Source organism: Rattus norvegicus, chromosome 9, assembly GCF_021556685.1.
Source record: "Rattus norvegicus strain SHRSP/BbbUtx chromosome 9, alternate assembly SHRSP_T2T, whole genome shotgun sequence".
Taxonomy (NCBI): Eukaryota; Metazoa; Chordata; class Mammalia; order Rodentia; family Muridae; genus Rattus; species Rattus norvegicus.
In genome coordinates, this window is record NC_141542.1 from 89,806,914 (window position 1) to 89,824,189 (window position 17,276).

Consider the following 17,276-nt stretch of genomic DNA (forward strand, 5'->3'; position numbering starts at 1 on the left):
TCAGAAATTCATGACTAGTTTCCAGTTTCTCCCCAAAGTTCTGGGGTCAGTTTTCTCCAAAGTATGAACAGTTAGAGGGAATCTGTGCTGACCCAAGTGAGATGGAGGTTGGTTGGTGGGGCCTTAAATCTCTCTACATGTGTGTTCCTTAGACAGATGTGGATATCTGGCTTCGGTTGCCCACTTGGAGTATGTTTTTCAAACCTAACTCTTCCAGCTTTAGCCAGAAATAGCCAGGTTAGAATGATCTTGTCTTTGGCAGATTACAGCTTTCCCTATTCCTTTCTTCCTTCTGTGTCCTTCCCTCTCTCCCTTTACTCTCTCTTTTTTCACTTCTCTCTTTTCTTCTCTCACTTCTCATCCTCTTCTCTCTCTATACCCTTCTCTCCCTCCTCCCTACCCTCTTTATTTACTACTTAGCTCTCATATGCCAGATAAATGCTAAAGAACCAAAGCCAAACATTCAAACTCATTCTCAAATCTTAGTCTTTAGAACGTACACTAGATGCAGAGAATACATCTATAAGCAAATAATCATAAGTCATATAGACATTCACTATTAATAGGTATGAGGTATAGAGCATTAGAAATACGCCCAGGGTGCTCTGGGAGCCTAGGAGGGGGCATGGATCCTGCTGTACAGTGGGTAGCTCTGCACAAAAACCAATTCAATTCAAACCCCAAACCCTTGTTTTGGGGTAGCCAATGCTAAGTATTTTCTTGTCCCTTTCTCAGAGGAAGAAAGCAGAAGCTCTTCAGTGAGAATGTATGTGAGAACACACATTCTTGCACAGTGCTATCTGTGCTTTGAAACTTGCCAACATTCTTCCTTCCTACTCCAACAGGATAATTTTAGATGGGTGGTCTTGAACTTAAATGTCCGCAACAATCATGTAAGAGACTCCTTAACATTCACATCACTGGGCTCCACCCCCAGAATTTCGGAATCAGTAAAATTAGCTGATGACAAAAAGTTTTGTATTTATGAATGTTTCTGTATGTTGGTACTGCTGCTCCAGAAGCTACATTTTAAGAAACCCTGGATTAGACATGATTTCAAATTTTTCATCCCTAAGGTGCTATTAGTCATTCTTTAATGAGTTTATATCTGATTCATGTTTCTCCCATGGGAGGAAAGAAGTTTGATGACTCTACTCTCAGAGTTTCTAATTGGTTGTTTGGCACCTCGTGCACACAAAACTACTAGACAGCGAGGGCTGCTCCTACAGTCTTTCCATCTATACTTCCCTGAGAACTACTGCACTTTGCAAAGGGTTCTGATTACTATAGGCAAGTCGTGTGTCTAGGGAGCAGGCAAATCTAGTAAATTGAGATAAGTATGTGTCAGTAAGTCTCCTTCCTCCTGGAAGAAAACTGCATTGAAAGGCTCCCATAGAGATATCTTTACATACGTGCATCTACACACACACACACACACACACACACACACACACACACACACACTCACACACTCACACACACACACACACACACACAGAGAGAGAGAGAGAGAGAGAGAGAGAGAGAGAGAGAGAGAGAGAGAGAGAGAAACTGGGCCTGGCTTGAGCATTTGAAACCTCAATTTCTACCCCCAGTGATGCACTTCCTTCAACAGGGCCACACCTACTCAAGTAAGGCCACACCTCCTAATAGAGCCACTTACTGTGAACCTAACCTATGGGGATAGTTTTCATTCAAACCACCACAGTATCCTTATCTTAGTTTTTCCTCTTCCTTACTCTGGGTCACATCCTCAAAATAAACTACTGGAATGTAAATTGTTTCCCAAGGTTTGCAAAGAACATTCTACAAAATATCATTTTAAGAAAAGTTGGAGCTAGAGAGATGGCTCTATGGTTGTTTGCACTTGCTGCTCTTCCAGAGGACTCAAGTTCCGGTCCCAGCACCTATATGGTAGTTGGCCATGTATAACTTCAGTTACAGGGTATTGGACATTTTCTTCCGACTTCTGTAGGTGCCAGACATGTAACTGTGTGTGTGCGCTCGTGTGCACGCATGTGTGCAGGTAAACACATTCACATGCACACATATCTTTTTTGTTTTTTAATTTAAGGTATAGAATAAGTAAAGAATGTAATTAAAGATATAATGCCCTATAAAAGAAAAATTGTTCTCTGTTATTAATCTAAAGAAACTGGGAAAAAAAGTTTTCTTAAAATTATTTGAATCTAAAAAATTTAAGACTGACATACATTATAGTTTGACCCAGCATGTATGAACTAACTTTTGTATGTGAGATGTTGATCCAAGTCTTACAATGCACAAAGTCAAATGGAGCCACATCTTTTCATTTTTGAGATTATAATTTATATCATTTCTCTCTTCCATTTTTCCATCTAGACTCTACCATAGACCTCTCCTCTCTTTCAAATTCATGACCTTTTTTTCATTCGTTTTTGTTGCATGTATCAATGTATACACATGGATATTCCTAAATATAACCTGTTCAGTCTGTGTGATGCTACTGTGGGTCTGCCAACTTCATGATTTCATTTTCCTTTACAGATGATTAAGTCTGTTGTGTATATAGCTGCCATATTTTCCTCATCCACTCACCAGCTGATGGACATCTGGACTGTTTCCATGTTGGGAATGGAGCAGCAATGAAAGTGGATGAGCCTACCTCTAGACTAGGATATAGACTCTGCGATATATGCCCAGGGGTGGTACAAGTAGGTCCTAGGCCATATATCCAATCTGTTTCTATTTTATTGAGGAATCGCATATACCACAGTGCCTGCACCCGTTTGCGTCCCTATCATGGATGCAGGAAGATCCTGTCTCCCACATCCTTGCCCCATATTGTTGGCCTCCCTTTTCTTAATCCTTGCTGTTCTGACTGGGGTAAGATGAAATCTTAAACCAGGTTTAATTTGCATTGCGCTGATGGATAAGGAGAGTGAATACTTTTAAAAAAAATGTTTCTTTAGCCATCTGTCTTCTTTCTTCTGAGGATCGCCTGTCCAGTTCCATAGCCTATTTTTAAAAAATGTATCCACTTTTATTATGATAAATTAATTTATTATGATAAATTAATTTATTATGACAAATTACTTTATAAATTATAACTTTATAAATGATAAGTTATTATGATAAACGTATTTACATCCCACACGTTGTCCCCCATTGCAGGTTTTTTTGGTGTTTAGTTTCCTTGAGGTCTTTATGTTTTTTAGAAATGAGTCCTCTGTCATGTGCATAGCTGGCAAAGGTTGTTCTCCATTCTACAGGCTGCCTCTTCCATTGACCAGTAGTTCCCTTGGCGGCATAGAAGCTCCATGACACCCTACTGGCTGCTTGTTGATCTTATTTCCATGGGGACCAGCCTCCCACTCAGAACGTCTTTCCTGGGGTCCATATCCTGAAGTGCACTCTCTACCTGTTCTACGAGTGTCAGTGTTGTTTTGGGACTGATGAGATTTTTGATTCATTTGGAATTGGTTTGTGTCCAGAGTGAGAGAGTTCACTCTACATGTAGGTTCATTCTACATGTAGATAACCAGTCTTTCCAGCATGACTTGTTAAAGATGCTACCTTTCCTCTAATATATATGGCATCTTTGTAAAAAAAAAACCAAGGTGGCAGTAGGCATGTGAACTTACATCTGGGTTCTTGGTTCTAGACCAGTGATCACTGTGTCAGATTTTCTGATGTCAAAAAATCTCTACCAACCAGTTACAGATCTGGTGGGTGTGGCCACCCAAACCCCTGATACTGCGTATGTGGGAGGAAGCAGACTAGGAGCAAGCTCGAGCTTGCTGGCTGTTACTGTAGCTCTGGATACAGTGAAAGACTTGTTTTCAGGGACTGTGACAGAGAGTGATAAGGCAAGGTGCTTGATGTCTTCCTCTGGCCCCCACCTGAGCCTGTTGCACTTAGATACACATGTGTGCATATACCACATAATGACATACACCACATATGTGAATACCACACACACATCACACACACACACACACACACACACACACACACACACACACACGAATAAAATAGACATTTTACTAAACAGAATGGGTGAATGGTCTGTAAACTTCTGGAATAAGACACAACTTTATTATTGATTAGAGAAATGCAAATCAAAGCCAAAAGCACGGGCCACTCCCTTTTTAGGACTAACAGAAATTAATGTACCTGACAGTTCTAAGGGTTGGCAAGTCTGTGGGGCTTGAAGAATTCTCACATAGATGGTGGAGTAGAAAGGAAGAAAGCTCACCAATGGCATTCTTTTACATTGTTTCTCACAGTTCAGCATGGGCAAAATGTATGCCCCAGCTTCTATGCACACAGAATAAAGAAAGCATGTTACGGAGAGAGTGGGAAGCACGCTGAAGTCTACCAACATGTTATGTTTCATAATAACCCAAGACAAAGAAACAACCCAAATCCACGCCCAAAAGAATGCATAAATACATCACAGGATGGTCAAACAATGTTACTCTTTCCATCACTGAAAAGAATACATATCCGTACCCATTTCGGCGCAGCTCAACCTCAAATGTATATAATGTTGGGCAAACGCAGCAAATCACAGACTAAATACACTATGACTCTGTTTATGTAAACTTCAAAAGAAGCAAAATGAAACAATGGATTGTTTGAAGACACATGCATGTGTGGCAAAATTACAAAGGAAAGCAAAAAATCAAAACCAAACAAAAGGGATGAAAACAAAATTGGTCACAGTGGTTACTTTAAAATGGCGGAGAACCCAATGAGGCAGGAACTTGCAAACATTTGAAGTGATTGGCGCGATTTTGTTTCCTAAGTCAAGTGGGAGGCACAGGTGTTTTTAATATGATTATTTAAGCTGTGCTGGTCCACACTCTTTCCATGTTGGCTGCGCTTCACAATGTCAGACAAATGGATTGGAGTGTGTGTTGGCTAGCAGGGCCTTGCGGCTGTTGGGATTTATTTATTCAGGTTCTATCATTTGGGCTGATTAACCTGCAAGTGGTAGTTCTCGTTGGAAGACCCTTAAATGCTGGATCTCTTCCACAGATCCTTCCAGTTTTCCAGAGAATTCTCCAACTTCTTGTCTGTAAGGTGGACACCTGGCTCTCCATAGCACAGAGCCCGAGGGGGTGGGTGGATTGGAGGATGGACACACGAGTAGGGTCAGGGGATTCGTGAGGAATGGACGGGAGGAGGTTCCTATAGAATTCCACACAGTCGACGTGGGCTCTTCTACTTTGAATTCCTTAAAGGAGGGGACAGGCAGCCTCCTTTCTGTGAGAGATAGAGGAAGGGACCTGGGTGCCTTTGCTTCTAGGGACTTGCAAGCAATCGCTGTCTTCAGTTGACAACTTACCATTGCTTTTTATAGTGCTGTGTATTCATAGCTTAGAGCCGAGTGAATGGCCTAGTGGTCAAGTGGATTCATCCTCCATCCTTGTCCTTCCATACCTGTGTCATGACCCGGTGTCTGAGCTAGATTCTCTCTCTCTCTCTCTCTCTCTCTCTCTCTCTCTCTCTCTCTCTCTCTCTCATTCTCTCTTCCTCCCCCACCCCTCTCAAAATATTTGATAAACTGAGATAGATACTTCTCTATCTCATAGATTTTTTTTTCAGAACAGCAAACACCTTTATTACATGAGCCATGAATGATGGTTTATTTGTCTTTCTGGGGTTTGATCTTCCACAGATAGAACTCCAGCTCCTTGCCTTCGAGCATGTAACCATCTGCTCTGCCACACTGGCCTGGTCTTGAGGCAGTACAGGCAAGAGGCTTGCCCTGCTGGAACTGCTCCTCCAGAAGACTGCTGATTTTGGCATTCTTTTTCCTTTCAACACATTTCTTTTGAATTTTCTTCAATTGTTTTGTTGTTGTTGTTGTTGTTTGTTTGTTTAAAATCTCTTCTTCCTCAGGAGTCAGCTTGGCCCCCTTCTTGTGCCCCAGGGGCAGTGCATAGTGGGACTTGTACCATTGACAGTATGGCATGCTGTCAATAAGCACAATGCAGTTCTTCACCAGGGTCTTGGTGCGGACAAGCTCATTGGATGCATTGTAGACAACATCAACGATCCTTGTTTTGTGAGTACAACACTCAGAGCCTCAGAAAAAGTTCCCCACATCCAATCTCAGGGCATAGTTCTTCTTATTGCCTCCTCAAACTTGGACTGTGTGTATGCAGAGAGGACCAATCTTAGTGTTGGCAGTAGGCCATCCCACCTCAGACTTCAGCTTCTTGTGGTAGTTTTTCTCTTAACCCCAGTCTCTCGGTGCTTGTGCCAGTTCCAGAGAGATGCCCATCGCTCAGAGCTGGCTGGAAAGAGGAAGTGCAAAGCTTCACGGGTCCGGTTTCTAAAACGCAGCCCCGCCTTCTTTATTTTATCTGAGCATCCTCTTGATGCCTTTTGTCTTCTGTAGTTGCTTCACCTACTCTTCATTTTCTTTTCGGTTAATGGAGGGAAGGCATAGCTAATTTACAAAACTTATCCAAATCTCATGACCCTTCAGAAACAGGATGCATTTAAAGAGAAAAAAAAACACAATAAATACACTCTTTGCCACCTTAATCGGTTTATGATCCTGGACTCAGGTAGTAACCCCGATCAAAAATAGTTAAGAATGCCTCCTACCACAACATGATGGGGTATATTTAAAGCCAGAGAGGAACGTCGGACATAGAACAGAAGTGAAGTGTACAGATGGCCTCGTTTACAGCTGGTATCTCTCTTATTTAAACATGGCTTGAATGATTGGCTGCTTGGGATTGGCAGAGACCAAGTAGAGTACAGTCTATTTACATATCAAGTTTGATTACAATTTACCATGTACAGATAAACCTTAAGCAAAACATGAGATACATGTGGTAAGGTTAGGCCTTGTGTTATAGTTAAAGTAACTGACAGTATTACATATTGGTGCCAGTTGCCAAGGGCTACAGTGAGATTTACTCCAAGGCATATACTTTCTTCTCCCTGGAAGAGGGCTTTGGGCTTTTTCATCTCCTGTTCTTGTCCACATCCTTTTGTCTAACCCCAAGCCCTCCCCGTTACTAGTTCTTAAATTTGTTCTTCATTGAATAGAAAGTACAACCCATGGTATGACCCGAGGACCACAGTGACTCAATCACAAGCCTGTGTCATTGGACTCCAGAGAGCTGTCTCTGTGAATGGCACCACAGACATCCAGTGTTTGTTGCCTTTGGGGACAAGCAGGAACTCCTGGTGGCCCTTAGCTTGCCTCATGCTGGGGAGCACTTGGAAAGAGATTTTATCGGGTGGGAAAGGAAAGAAAAGAGTGAATGTAGGGATGTTAAGGAAAGAAAAGAGAGTGAATGTAGGGATGTTAAGGAAAGAAAAGAGAGTGAATGTAGGGATGTTACTTCATTTTTGTTTTCACACTGAAAGCTACAGGTTTCCTATGCTTCTCTAGAACCAGAGCTGTATTTGGACTAAATGGAACAAAGACTGGTGGGGGTGGGGGAGCATTTTTCAAAAGCATCCACTGTAGTATTCTATCAATGTCTCTCCTCCTCCTCTTCCAGAACACTCCTTTTTTGTTGCTGTTGTTGTCCTCTCTGACCCTGGCAGTGTTACCTCCTCCAGCTGCTATGTGTAAAGACACTCTGAACCTTATTGCTTGCCAGACATGGGCAGGCCAGGCCCCTGAGGAGCCAGTGTGATGTGCCCAAAGGGTCAGATAATGGTAAAAGGGTGTTATGGCAGTTACTTGTGGGAATGGCAGTCCAGGGGCTTGCTTCTCTGCTGCCAGGCCAGATGCCCATGAATGGCCCTAGCAGCATTTAAACTAGTGCTTTGCGGGCCTGGCTCCTACAGTCAATTATTCAGGCACGTGGAAGATGTGGATACTCTGTGGAAGATGTGGATACTCTGTGGAAGATGTGGATATTCTGTGGAAGATGTGGATACTCTGTGAAAGATGATGTGGATACTCTGTGGAAGATGTGGATACTCTGTGGAAGATGTGGATATTCTGTGGAAGATGTGGATATTCTGTGGAAGATGTGGATATTCTGTGGAAGATGTGGATATTCTGTGGAAGATGTGGATACTCTGTGAAAGATGATGTGGATACTCTGTGGAAGATGTGGATACTCTGTGAAAGATGATGTGGATACTCTGTGGAAGATGTGGATACTCTGTGGAAGATGTGGATATTCTGTGGAAGATGTGGATATTCTGTGGAAGATGTGGATATTCTGTGGAAGATATGGATATTCTGTGGAAGATGTGGATACTCTGTGGAAGATGTGGATACTCTGTGGAAGATGTGGATATTCTGTGGAAGATGTGGATATTCTGTGGAAGATATGGATATTCTGTGGAAGATGTGGATACTCTGTGAAAGATGATGTGGATACTCTGTGGAAGATGTGGATACTCTGTGAAAGATGATGTGGATACTCTGTGGAAGATGTGGATATTCTGTGGAAGATGTGGATATTCTGTGGAAGATATGGATATTCTGTGGAAGATGTGGATACTCTGTGAAAGATGATGTGGATACTCTGTGGAAGATGTGGATACTCTGTGAAAGATGATGTGGATACTCTGTGGAAGATGTGGATATTCTGTGGAAGATGTGGATATTCTGTGGAAGATGTGGATACTCTGTGAAAGATGATGTGGATACTCTGTGGAAGATGTGGATATTCTGTGGAAGATGTGGATACTCTGTGGAAGATGTGGATACTCTCTGTGGGAGATGTGAATACTCTCTGTGGGAGATGTGGATACTCTGTGGAAGATGTGGATACTCTGTGGAAGATGTGGATATTCTTGGGATCTTTGAGCCCAAGTTACTGGGATTTTGTTTGGAGAGAGAGCAAAGAAAGAACAGTTATCATGGGAAGCTATAAGTAAGGATTATTTTTTCCTCTCTAAAGTGAAAAACAGTATCAGGAGTCTTACTGAGGTTCAGTGGCCACAGAACTGATCGATGTAGCCTTGTCTCTAGCTCTCTGGCAGTCAGAAGTGTCCCATCATCCTCTGACATCATGTTGTAGGACTTTCATCTTGCAATGCTATGACTCTATGAAAGTCAGAAATGCAAACTAAGTTGTGTGATAGGAAGCATAGATAAAAATGACCTATTCCTTCTGGAAGAACGTTGTCATCTGTAGTGATTTGAATAAAAATCCCCCTCCAGACCCACAGGGAGTGTCACTATTAGGAGGTGTGGCCTTGTTAGAGGAAGTGAGTCACTAGGGGGTGGCCTCTGAGGTTTCAGAAGCTCAAGCCAAGCATCCCAGTGGCTTGTAGTTTCTTCCTGCTGCCTGCAGATCCAGATATAGAACTTTTAATAAGGAACTTACAATTAAAAGAATATAACATACTGGCATTAATAATAAGTTTAATATATTTCCAGAGTAATTATAGGTACTAGGAGCTGTTCTATGAACTTGATGTATATTTTTAATTTTTTTCCAGCAGTTGTGTGGGAAGGAACCATTGTTTTCTTTTGGAATCTGAATCCCAGAGAATTCTAAGTTCATAGAACTATAAGCTGCATGTATATGTGTATTATCTATACATAGATACAACATATAAGTCCACTGCACTGAGGTTAAAAAGAGGTTCAGAAAGTACTGATGGAGCTCCTATGTATAAGGTATTTGACTGTTTAGGGGGTCCCCAGGTTTAATCAATTATGGGCCCCTGACCTCAAGGAGCTTGAGGTTTGAGGGGCAGATGCATACAATATAATTGCCTTCAATGTAAGGCTATCTTTGTAAAACCAAGAACAGTAGTGAATGGAGAAAATATATGGGCAGGGCTCACAGGTTTCTGGGAAGGGTGTATACGAGTTCTCATTCAGGATAGGAGGGTCAGCAACAATTGTGTCTTTGAACCTCGTGCACATGGTATTTCTTCAGCTAGAACTGAGGTCATGAGCACAAGGCTAACAGCTGTCTCAGGCAACTGGCAGGCTATAGGCTCTGACATTAGATGCTTGTTGAGTAAACAGAGCACACATTAATGAATGTTGGTGGACTATTCAGATAGGTACAAGCTGGGCAAAATGGCATTTTCTTGTATTAGCATGCATATCCTAATTGCCCAGAGGCAAATGTTGACCGTTGCTGGTTTAATAGGTAGCTTGGGTAGATACAGACAACCAAAACCAGTACATTACTGAGATGATAGCTTTGGAGAACTTTTCTAGCTTCCTGTGACTTTTCATGGCTCCATCCTTCAGTCAAAGGATACTAAATGGTTATGAAACATTCTTGACTATAGCTGACACTAAGTGTGGCTTTAGTCTGGGTCACTGGATCAAATGTCAGAGTGATTCTAGAAAAGGACCTTTAGGAAGCGAAGGTGACAATAAGAGAAAGGCTGATAGAACGTGCTACCTAGATGACAGATCAGTGATGGCAAAGCGGAGGGATCCATTCTGTCATGGTCATCACTATGGTTTCCCTAATGTACCTAAGAAAACCAGGCCAGGCCTGGAGTAGTAGCAGCAGCAGTAGCAGTAGCAGTAGCAGTAGCAGTAATAGTAATAGTAATAGTAATAGTAGTAGTAGTAGTAGTAGTAGTAGTAGTAGTAGTAGTAGTGTAGTAGCAGTGGTGGCAGTAGTAGTGGTAGTAGAAGTAGTAATTAATAGTATTAGTAGTAGCAGCAGTAGTAGTAGTAATAGTTGTTGTTCTTCTTTTTAGTGTATATATGTACTCATATATGTATGCACATGTATATACACATATGTGGAGGCCAGAAATTAATATCATGTGTCTTTTTCAATTGTCTTCTGCCTTGTTTGTTTTGTTTGTTTCACAGGGTCTCTCATAGATTCAGCTAGGTGGTTGGCCAATGAGCTTTAAGGATCTACTTGTGTTTACCGCTGAGTTTGTAAACATGTCCCACTATATCCGGCTTCCCCCCCCTTTCAGCATGAGTATTGGGGGTGTCCTTACGTTTTTAGGCTTTTGTATCCCAGACACTTTATTGAGTAAGTCATCCTCCCAGCCTGCAGGCACGGAGTTCTAGAATTGTTTGGAATTGAAAGGGTAGGGGAAACGGGAGAATGAAGAAGGGAAATGGCTTTGAGGAATGTAACAGTGCTGATGGTTGAAGAAGAGATTCATATATTTTGGACTAAAGGTAAAAGTAGAAGGAAACAGGAGACCTTAACGATCTTTGGTGGTTTGTTTTGTTTTGGCTTGGAGTTTTTGAGATGGGGTTTCTCTGTGTAGCCTTGGCTGTCCTGGAAGATGTCAAAGTTCTTGATAGCAAATGTTTACAGTTGCCACAGTTCCACCTCCTACGTGCCCGGCACTACAGTGACGTTCAATTCTGCTCTTGTTATCCATCCAGGGACACCAATACCGCGCCGTAGTGATTAGCGCTAATTTGTAGGTAGAAATAGCGAAGCTCCAAGACCTCTGGTAACTGTCACTTGAGTCATACGACCCAGCTAGCCTTGGAATGTGGGGATGAATTTTCACCTAACTGGTTGGTTTATGTCTGTACTTGCTCCCCTACCTAAGTTTAACCTCACTGGGTATTTCTAGTATAGCTTAGTAGTTCCACTGATGGAAAAGTGGGAGCATCCCTGCCCTATGCTCCAACTTTTCCATAGTTTTGGAGTTAGGACTAGGAAGTAGCCACTGTCTCCTTACATGGGCAGCTGAATCCTAGAAACTCTCCCCCTCCCCCAAGCTAGAGCTGAGTTTGATGCCAAGGGGATTTTGCTTTATTTATCTTTTAAATTCTCCTCTGACAAAGCTTCTACACCTGGGCTTTTAAAAGCTCCAAGAGCGAAATCACGGGTGGAATTTGCAAGGGGGGTGGTGCAGGGGAGGCTGCAAGAGTTGCTTGTGTCAGCAGCTGCTGCCAGCTTTGACAATGTCCCTTCTTGGCAGAAGGGAATCTTAGGCACTCACCCTGATCGGTGGCAGTGGAGAAATGGAGCAGCCAGCAGGATTCCGTGGCCCGAAGGCAGTAGGTGGCTCACTGAAGTTCAGGGAGCTGAGCTGTTATCGTTATTTTTGTAATAAATAAAACGAGGAAAAAATTCATATTTTACTGGGTCGTGTGCAGAGCTTGTTAATAAAGTTCACGTACATTTGTTGTTGTTTTAGAATCTGGGACCAAACGGAGGGCTTTGTGAATGCTAGGTAAGAACACAACCACTGAGCTACCCCCTCAGCTCCAATTCATATTCATTTGTATTAAGAAACACAAACATCTTTTTAAGAGTATAGTGGCCAGGTTAATGCATCGCGAACTATAACGTGAACTATTGTGACTAATACTGTTGCCAAGAATTTTATATTCTTAATGCTGGGAGCAGGTTAAATTCAGGACTTTGTTTCATGCAAGGCAAGAGCTGTACCATTGGGCTGTACCCCAAGCTTTAGAAGACCTCTTTACAAGAAAAGGGAGTAGAAAGAACATGTCTTCTCTCATGGAATGTGCCAGGGGCAGTGATGTATTTAGTGGAACGGGCTTTAAGGTTACAAGCCAGATTTAGTTAAAATGCTAATAAATTCACCTCCATCCATATAACTTGAGTTTAAATTTAGATAAACAACAAATGTCTCTATCTATTTATCAGCCATCTACCTACCTACCTACATACCATGCCCCATGTGGTAACAAAAATAATTATTTTTGTTATTTACCACAGTACTTATAAAATCCTTCATCTGGCAACTCCATGGCACGGGGGAGGAGGAGATGGAAAAGGAAATCTGCATTTATACCTAGAAGAAACAGATCCGTACATTCCTAGTATTCTATGCTACCCCTCTTGTGTTGCATTTCCAGACAGTGGAAGGCCAAATAGGGTGGCCTCTCTCCAGCCCCTGTCTGTCTCCAATAGCTGGGACCAGACATCCATCTCCCTGCATTGCTCAGCCCATGAAACTGGAGACTGTGTTTGCTGATTCTGAAGCTACCCTGTCTCCTACCCCCTCCTTTCACCAAACACACAGGCTCACAAACACAAAGGCAGGGGGTTGAGGGTTAATGGCAGAGAGGCAGGGAAAGGATTAGGGTTTTATCAAAATAGCATCTGCAAAGATCTGTGTAGGATAGACATCATTTGGAGCATGTCTATGGCTGGGGGCCAGGCCTGGGGCGGGGGTGGGAAACACCAGCTGTCCAGGGAGGAGTGGTCCCTTGGGAGGGGGGCTTTGCCAGGTGCATGTGGCTGGGAGTGGGTAGGCTTTCCTTCTTCGCTTCTACACTTTTTAAAAATAGCCTTTTTGGTCAAACAGTTGCTTTTCAATCACTCAGAAACAAGAGATTACCTAGCCAGGTTATTAACATTGTTAGGACTTGTATGTGCCTGTATCTGAGAGAAACTGTGGCCCCTCCTGGGGATGGGGAAGCTTTCAGGTCCAGGTCCAGAACTCTGTGGCTTTGACAAACTCCATCTCTTGGGAGCTTTCTCTGCCCATGCCATAGGCCTGCTTGATACCAAATCAGACATGATGATAGGAAAAGATGCAATTTTAATTTCTCAAGGTCACAGTTGTTCTTCACTTTTGATACTGAGAGTAACGTTCTCCACTGTTTGCTTGCATCTAGCAATTTGCAGTTTTTGTGTTTTCTCTTGTTGGTTTCTGAGCTCACCAATACTGTATGTTGTCATTCTGCAGTTCTTGTCTCCTTATTAGTAAAGGACAAAGAGGTCAGGGTTGCTCATCCACAAAGAGATCATTTTGTTGTGAAGGACCTTTTGTACATGGCATGAAGGAAATGAAAAAAATCTGCAAAGAAAATATTGATAAATGTGTTTCCATAGACAATAAATGTTCTACATCTTAAAATACCATACTGAAGTCATACGAGATATTTATTACCCACATCATTTATTTTTTTTTTGCTTAATTTTTTTTATTTTTATTTTTTATTAACTTGAGTATTTATTATTTACATTTCGAGTGTTCCGGGCAAACATCCCCCTAATCCCTCTCCCTCCCCTCCTTTATGGGTGTTCCCCTCCCCATCCTCCCCCCATTGCCGCCCTCCCCCCAACAATCACATTCACTGGGGGTTCAGTCTTAGCAGGACCCAGGGCTTCCCCTTCCACTGGTGCTCTTACTAGGATATTCATTGCTACCTGTGAGGTCAGAGTCCAGGGTCAGTCCATGTATAGTCTCTGGGTAGTGGCTTAGTCCCTGGAAGCTCTGGTTGCTTGGCATTGTTGTACATATGGGGTCTCGAGCCCCTTCAAGCTCTTCCAGTTCTTTCTCTGATTCCTTCAACGGGGGTCCTATTCTCAATTCAGTGGTTTGCTGCTGGCCTTCGCCTCTGTATTTGCTGTATTCTGGCTGTGTCTCTCAGGAGAGATCTACATCCGGCTCCTGTCGGCCTGCACTTCTTTGCTTCATCCATCTTGTCTAATTGGATGGCTGTATATGTATGGGCCACATACCCACATCATTTATATAAAGAGCCTTTGCAATTCACAATGAAGAAGGCAGACATAACTAACAGCAACATTCAAATGACTAATAAACATACACAGAAAAAGGGACTGATTGGTAACAAAAGAAGTTCAAGTTGAATTAACAAGAATATGTTTTAAAACATGTATGTATGGTGTGTACAGGTGTATAGACACATATATGCATATGTGTAGAGACCAGAGGGTGACTTCAGAGCTGTTTCTCACAAGCATCTGCCTTGCTTTTTAAGACAGATTCTCTCACAGGCCTCGAGTTCCATTATCAACCTGGTCTAGCTGGTCAGTGAGACCCAGGAATCTGTTTGTCTTTATCTCCTAAGCACTAGGATTACAGATGTGTTATAATTTATAGCTATCTGTCTGTCTATCATCTATCTATCTATCTATCTATCTATCTATCTATCTATCTATCTATCATCTATCTGTGTATCTGTCTACGTATCTATATATCTGTCATCTATATTTCTATCATCTATTTATCATCTATATCTATCTATGTATCTATGTTTCTATGCATCTATGTATCTATATATCTATATATATCTATAAGTGTATGTATGTATGTATGTGTCTATCTATCTATCTATCTATCTATCAATCATATATTTTGATGTGTGCTCTGGAGACTGAACTCAAATGTTTATGCTCGTATGGCAAACACTTTATCAATCAAGCCATCTCTCCACTCTTAGGCATTAGTTTTAGTTCTAAAATACAATAAAAATATCTGCTAAAAAACCAATACCAAGTGTTGGGAAGAATGGAGAAGAAGTAGGCCTTCTCAAGCACTGCAGCTTTTAGCGTTTGAGTGGACAGTGTCTTGGGAAGATGATGAAAGAAGAAACAAAGATGAATGCTCCCTTTACCCCTTCAAACTGGTTCTTCTAGTCCTAGAAGCTTTTTTGTAGAAAGTAATATTTTATGCCATGATATGGCTGGGAGGGTTTTTTTGGGGGGGGCAACCTACTAATAACAAGAGAAATATTGTTATTTATGTTTATCAGTTCAACTTTGGTTTTTGAGGACCACAGTGCACTGGAATATTATATAGAGGACAGTGTTCTTTTGGCATTTCAATGAAGTATGAATTTGGCTTCTAAGTCTCCCACACTAGTAAATGCCTTTGTCTTAAGTAATTGGTCTCTGTGTGATTTTAAACTTGAATAAGGATCCATAGTTAAAACATGAAGCCAATATAAAATCACCCTTAGATTACCTGATGCCTCCTGTTTATGACTCAAGATTCTTCTCCTACCTTCCTTAACCTGCTTTCTGTCCTAGGCAGCTACTGATCAGTGACATTGGTGTGTTCTTGTCCTCTGCTTTCAGTCAGCCTCGGTAGAACACCTCAAATGTAGAAAGAAAGAGAAAGGAACTGTGTCTTCTGGCTCCTCTGTCATGAGACAATTGCAAGCTAATGTCCTTCAAAGTCGAGTTTCCAGGGCTCTTTTCTCCCCACTTCCATGGCCTAGAGGAAGTAGCGCCCACTTCTTACATTTTTATTGTGTTTCTTTTGCCTAAAGCAGTGGTTCTCGACCTGTGTTTTGTGACTTGCACTGGGGGTTTGTATCAACTGTCCTGCATATCAGATATTTTCATTACAGTTTATGGCAGTAGCAAAGTTACAGCTATGAAGTAGCAATGAAATAAATTTATGGTCGGGGATCACGACGACATGAGGAGCCATATTAAAGGGTCAGAGCATTAGGAAGGTTAGGAAACACTGGTCTGAAGTAACTAGAACATTTGTTGTTAACTTTCAGAGGTAAAAGATTGTAGCAAAATTAATTACTTTTACTCATTTATCAAGAAAATAGGTTTTATCATGTTGGGGGCTTATAAGATAGTTCCAATCAAGACTAGATTCAATTGTAAAGTTCTTCCTCAAAAACCTAAAATAGCATATGTGTATTCTTTGAATTGAAATCACGAAACAGACTGTTTATTCTGGCATGGTGTCCTTTGCCCATATCTGAAGCTGGAGGATTGCTTTAAGTTGAAGTCCAGTCTGGTAAACAGTTAATTCTAGGACAGCTGGAACTATACAGAGAGAGCTTACTTAAAAAAAAAAAAAAGGATTACTAATAGTAAAAAATTAATCATTGCCTGTCAAACTGCCTTCTAAATATTTGTGGATTTGTCCACAGACTAATGCTAATGATTATGGTCGGAGAAGATTCTTTTTGTTTTGTGGGTAGCAGTTATTCAGGGACTCAACTGGGCAAAGTGCTGAGAACGAGCGACTGTTGAATCCTCACCAACGAAACATCCATATCCCTGTTACAGTAAATATTAATAAATGCCTGAACCTTTTAACCCGCTCTAGTGCTGGCACCCGTGGGGCCGCACGACACTGCAGGGTACTTTATCTCAGCGGCTCCATGCTGCCCCCAAGTACTCTCAGACCCAGGTGATCCGTGAGCTGTTCCAGCGTGGCCATGCTGGTCCCTAGAGTTAGTTCCGGCATGTGGGGCTACATGGAACTAAGCATAAATTATCTTTGCCTAGAATCTCTCCCAGCGGCTCTCTACTAGCCGCGAACTCTCTGTGTCCTGGGCACACGTGGCCATTGTACTCATGATGCAATTCTCTGTCACATGTACAACTTAGACTCATCAATATCCCTTCATGGATGGGGAGGGTCTCATGAGGCCCCGTCCCTCCCTGAGGATTGATAGACAGTTAACCAAGGTTGTTGAGGACAGGGACAGAGAGATTTTCCTCAGGGGTATGATATAACTGCTGTTAAATTACCCATGTCCTGTAAATATCATCTTACCCAGGGTCCTGTAAACAATTCTAATTAAACTCACTGACTGAGTCACAAAACAACAAACACTAACCACGAAAGTAAAAGGAGAGAAT

The 17,276-nt window shown here is 41.9% G+C and overlaps 1 pseudogene; it reads right to left on the reverse strand.

Moving 5' to 3' along the window:
* Positions 1-5,632: 5,632 nt before the first annotated feature.
* Positions 5,633-8,989, reverse strand: LOC148003789 (small ribosomal subunit protein eS8 pseudogene; annotated as a pseudogene).
* Positions 8,990-17,276: the final 8,287 nt, after the last annotated feature.